Source organism: Tachypleus tridentatus, chromosome 4, assembly GCF_004210375.1.
Source record: "Tachypleus tridentatus isolate NWPU-2018 chromosome 4, ASM421037v1, whole genome shotgun sequence".
NCBI classification, from domain to species: domain Eukaryota; kingdom Metazoa; phylum Arthropoda; class Merostomata; order Xiphosura; family Limulidae; genus Tachypleus; species Tachypleus tridentatus.
Window position 1 is genome coordinate 62,269,954 of NC_134828.1, and position 6,293 is coordinate 62,276,246.

Sequence of the window (6,293 nt, forward strand, 5' to 3'; positions counted from 1 at the left end):
CACAGATTACAATGTATTATGATGGAATAAGGGAATGACGGAAACATCTGGTGCTGTGACATGTGACATGATTTCTTGTTCAGTTTCCTGGAATAAAGTAGTACATGTACGAATCCTATCAAAAGTTTTCGCATACCTCAAGTTTAAAGAAATGCTTCCATAAAGAGAGTGGACTTCTCAGAATTGGAATTAAGTATAATTCTCAAAATTAGAACTACTCATGACCAGTAGAGAGGGTCCATCTGTGAAAAGGGATGGTCGAGGGGGAGAAGTTTCAGTTTTATAGGTAGTCCTCTCCTGGACATAATAGTTTTGTTGAAACTGTAATAGTCACTCAAATAAATGTGTCTGCCATCACTGACTTGGGAGTATCTGCCCAAATCTGATGCATCTAAACCATAAAAGCAAGTATTATCCTGAGAATTGATTTCAGCAACACAGAAACATATATGTTGGAGGTCTACTACATAATGGGATTCTTGGCTAATACAACAGCCCTAGTTCTGGTCAGAGGCACTAGTAGCTAGTGGAAAGATGCAGGAAATGTAAATGCCACTGATAAATTATTTCTACTAGTTAGAGTCATCTCCTTTGCAGTTGTATGTAGGAAAGTGAAGACACATGATTGAAGAGTATAGCCAGTAGACTAAGGCATCAAAGGGAATAAAGAAGATCCTCATCACTTCAACAGCAGCTCACAACAACTGGAGTTTTGATGGGCTGTATGATGAGCCTCCAGAATTAGCTCGTTGCTCTGTTGGATTACTGTATTACTCAGAAATAGAACCCTCTGGGCACTCAGGAGGATGCCTGTAAGAGAAATAGTTTTGGCTTGTCACACTGAATCCTTTGAATAAGGTTAGGCAAATTATGACCACAAGAGTAAAGAGGACTGCAAAAGAGGACTGTCTGGTATGGACTGATTCTGAAGCAGGGTATAAAGTGCCTGGCCCTTAGATTGATGTCATTGATGTTGTCGACCAACTGCATGTAAAGCAGCTGAATTAAAGGAAAGCTGTTATGGAGGAGCTATGATGCCAGTTGAATCTAGAAAATAATCAAAGGGTTAAGTATTGCCTTCAAAGAACTGGCTGATTATGCAGACAATCTGTGCCACTTTTACAAAAAGTTATATTCAACAACTGCCAATGCAAACTGATGTGATATATTTATACATGGGGTGACTATTCACGAGCTTATACAGAAGCAGAGGAGGAAGTGATGTCCATTGCAACATACTCAAAAGTAGTAATTTCAAACCAATTGCTGGAAAAGAGGAAGCATATAGCTGCAGTGGTAACTCAACCAACAAAGAGTGTGATACATATACCATCACTGCATTAGGCTAAAGACAATAGAAGGGTGTCAACCAGCTACCTTCACAGGACAGAAAAATGAAAATGAAACAACCATAATAGCCTCCAGTGGTGGAGAGGATGGGGTACATATTACTGTTATATCTGGTTATACACATATGTTGCAGTCATGCCCATTGCCTCCATCCGGATGTCATTCAAGATGGGGAGAAATTAGCCACTAGTTTGTAAGAACACTGTGATCAGCTTACATTAATGAGTTTAGTGGTCATCCCAGCTCTGTTAGGGCTAGATTGGGCCACTCTATTGTTAAGGATGAGATATTTTGTTCCAGATGGACACTAAAGTAATAAAAATCCTGGTGAAGCCACCACTATGACCAGTAAATATCAACTTTATTTTAACAAATGGCAACAGACTGGTTGTCAAAGTAAATATTAATGTTTGGCTCATTGTGGTGGATGCCACTAACGGAATTAAAATGGTAATTCCCGATCTTTAATCTTGAATGGCCTCCTTGATTGGAAATAGTGCATAATTCGTTTGTGAATTTTGCCTGTGGATTCAATAATACATGAGTATATATTGTGAAGTGAATGATACCAATTCCATATACATAAGTAGTGTTCCATGGTTTAATCTGAACATGGTGTAACGTGTTAATACTCTTTAACATTATTATATAAGCCACACAAGGAAGAAATTGTTTCCTGTCCAAAAAACAGACAGCATTAGCTTGAATAGTAATGACAAGGAATAATGTTCTATTGTTGTTCTGTAATAATAGACAACTTGCTATTCAGCTTAACACTGGAATAATCATACATGCATGTGTGTATACATGCTATACACAAAGTTGCATTCTTTGCACCACAGCTAAGAGTAAATACAGGACTACTAATACATATGAAAGAGGCAAAAATGATTGTGCTGGCACTTTATATATCAAAGAGTGAAAGCATGTCATTGACTTGTTGGGTGAATATGTTAAGATATCTGGTTTACTGAGTTGACCAACAGTAAGTTGGAACCATATAAAAACAGGAGATATATGTCCAGAATTGCAACTACTGTATCAACCTTCTTGAGGCACTAGAAAAATTGTAAGTGATGAAATACAGTGTACACAGTTTTGAAGAGTGTTTGGTTATTTTCAGTTGCAATTATCAGGAAGAAAAAGGCACACAAAAATTCTGCATATACTTTCGACAGGCAAAGATGGTAACGTTTATTGATACCTTCCCATAATCATGGAGAGATAAATGTCAAGATAAACTAGAAGATTCTTGTTAGTTTAACATTTGGATCTGGTGCTTGAGTATTGGCAAGTCCAGCTGGCTGATGAAAGCAGAGATTAAACTAAAGCATGAGAAACAGCTTGTTTGAATTTGGTGTGATGCCAGGAATAATTTCTTCCAGTGAATAGATGTGAAGATCTTTGACAACATTTCTGGGAGAAATGAAGTCTCAATGGCCTCAACTATGATAAAAAAGTAATAAACAGTTATCAACCAATTATGAAACAAAATATCTATAATGTTTAGATCGGTTATATTATCAGTGTGAGCAGTTTCTTAATAATAGCAACACTAATCTCTACTCTCATAAAAAAAGAAGTGCACTTTGATTAAAAAGAAGAGTATGATCAAGCATTCTGGTTCATGAAATATGTTTCAGTGGATGCCCAAGTGCTACCTTACGCTCTTCAAGATTGTGAGCCTCTTCTCTAGATTGATGTAAACAGTGATGGAGTCAAAACAGTCATAGTTGCAGGATGGAGGGAATGTGTTATAACATCTGCTAATTATGTGCTCATGGCTCTCATTGCAGATACTGCACGATGAAGAAAGAAATGCTTATTGTAGTTTGTATACGCTTATGGTAGAAGGTTAGCCATCTGAGTAGATCATGCTCCTCTAAAATGACTTGTAGACTTCAAAGAACTGGAGAAAATAATAACATACTGGATAACAGTGGTGCAAGAATAGGACTTCATCATAGTTCATCTTTGAGCCTCCAACACAGAAATGCAAATAGAGATTCTTACCATACATTACTACGTTTCCCATTTAATGAATGTCCTGCTTCTAAACATTGTGTGGGAGTTCAAACTTCGACCATATTTGCCATAGTGACAACAAATCAAAAGGTAAACGATTTCACTGAAAAAAATTGATATTAAAGTTACTGCTTCATCAACTCTAGAATGAGCAATTGAATGACCATAAAATAGTTTTGGAGATCTATGAAATCGAGCAAAGGGAAGCCTGTCCAACATTACTGTAGGAGCATATCACAGATGCATAATCTGTGGCACCTGTACAGATAATTCTGAGTGCAAGGTGTATTGTACTATTTATATCAGCCTAAAAGATGAAATGTTCTAGCACTGTTGCTGCTTATGGTCTCCAGAACTCGCCAACAAGATATATTCCATATTTTGAACAGCACAAGAATTGAGTACACCAAGATGCTATAAATGCTTGTCCAAATATCCAGAGGTTATTTTTCTGAATGCAAATGATCCAAAATGATCAGTGATATGAATATTATACATTATATATAATACCCAGAGAAAACACTGGCTGATGCTGTGTTATTTCCAATAGCAAACTACAGAAACTATCCCTGAATATCATTGGTCTACTCCTGAAGACTGTGAGAGGTCATTGCTCCTTACTCATGGTTATGAACTGTTTCAAAAAGTAGACCAAAGCATACCTGTTCGCCAATATACTAGCACAGACCGTAATCAAAAAACTTAATAGCGTGGTCTGTATTACTTGAGGAAATACACATGAAACAAGGTGCTACCTTTAACAGCCGATTGTTCCCAGAGTTGTGTAAGGTATTATGTGAAAACACATGGAACACACTGAGAAGCTGTATCTATATGTAACAGACAAGCCCTTAATGCAATAACTTCACTGGTAGATTAGGAAGGAAGCCAATGAGTCTAGTTAAGATAAAGATGTTGTTTAGAGTCATTGAAACTCGCCCAACAATCAACAGAAGCGGTAAATGCCTATCAACAGTCTATGATTAGCCAGATAAGGTGTTATTGAAACCAAAATCTGTAGTCAGCTCCGACCAATAGGTTAAACAAGAACATCAATCTTCCATCCAGTAAAAGCTAGAATAGTGAAAAATTTAGAAGAATCCCGCCTTAAAGAGCATCATAACCTACTGCTCTTCTAGCCACTGAGTAGTTGTTGGAACTACAATGACAGACATTAGTTCAAACAAGTTCTCACTGATAGGAACTGGTGTGCCTTACTTTCAAAGCTACTGCGTAGTAAAGTCTAGCAGAGCATATGCAACTGCTACGCAGTTATAAACAGTTAGGATTTTAAAGTGAATGAAAGGATATTATGACATGAAATGAAAATAAAATGAGTTTGATGGCTTCTCAGATGGCACTCTTGTTACTACCGACAATAGATTTGGGAAGAAATTCAAACTTTACCAAACTAGTTCATACACTAGACAGAGATGATTTTTACAAACGGTTAGAGTACCTAATAAAGTGTAATAGCAGTATGAGTGAATAAAAATTAAACAAGATAAAACAATCATGTAGAGATAATAGCAATAGATAATACAGCCTTAGTCAAAATCTTTGCAACTTTTCTATACTAATGTGATTAGTTACATGCATGGAATAGTAGCTGAGTAAATACCCGAGTAGTAACAGAGAAGGCAGCTCATGGCCAAACAAATATAAACGTGTTGTTATTCTGACCTGTATCACTTATCTTGAGCATTTGTTCATAAGACATACATGCATGCCGGTTTCGTATGAAATATTGTGTTTTTGCTGTAATCTTTTTTTCAAAACGGATAAACAGTTTATTCAGACAATTTTTATGTGTTTGGTGTAAAGACATTCCTCGTCACACGCTTGAAGCTAAGAAGTTTCAAATTATTCAACTGTCCAGATATGGTATAGGACGATACGGTAACTCTTCATGTACTGTATTCCAAAACCTGAAACAACATTAAACTCAGGGGAAACATTGTTTCAGAAAAGTCTAATAGTAGACACTGAAGAACTACTGCCTGAAATAATCGAGTTTTGATCAGATTAACATGTTAAGGTTGAAATAATTTTCATAACATTTTACAGAAGGAATACATTAATTCCAGAATATCCAGAAGATCAATAAATGGAAGACTGACCAAACAAGGTTAATTTGCAGGAAGGTTGTCTGCAAACTTATATTAGCCATAATTCACTATCGTCACTGCACTGGTGACATGTGATCTTTTCAGATGAGTTCTGACATCTGTTTTGTCATTTTCCTACAGAACAGACTGTCTTTCTCACAGAAAATAGACAGGAAGTTGAACAGTACATGTTTGGACAGCTATCAATCATGGTAGAAAACTACTCTTCATACTATATATGTAAAAATGGCTGGTATTGGTAGGGAAAGCTCTATGTATAGGAGCGAACAGCATTTCGACCTTCTTTGGTGATCGTCAGAAGAAGGTCGGAACGTTGTTCGCTCCTCTACATAGAGCTTTTGCTATCCATACCAGCCGTTTTTACATATATATTTTTCTTTACAAGTGGGTTTTCTCGTCATCACGGATGCTCTTCATACTCTCTAGGGAAATGTTAGTGGCGCCTCCTACAGACATCATATGGATAAAGTAATTCTGCTATCAGCTAGAGTACAGTTTAGCAATAACCTTGTATTTCAGGATGACAATACCACTCTCCCTAGTGCACACATTATACAGGATTATCTCGACCAGGAAGATTTCCATGATCAGCAAATTCTTCACAATGTAATCCACTGAGAACTGTTGGGCAGAAATTGCTAATAACAATCCTAAAATAGCTACTTTAATTGAGTTGCAGCACCTTTTATTGGCATGGTATGAAATCCCAGAGAATTACACCAGTAACCTCATCAAAAATGTACTATTTTGCCTTGTGTAGGTTATTAGAATACGAGGAGGACCAAACAA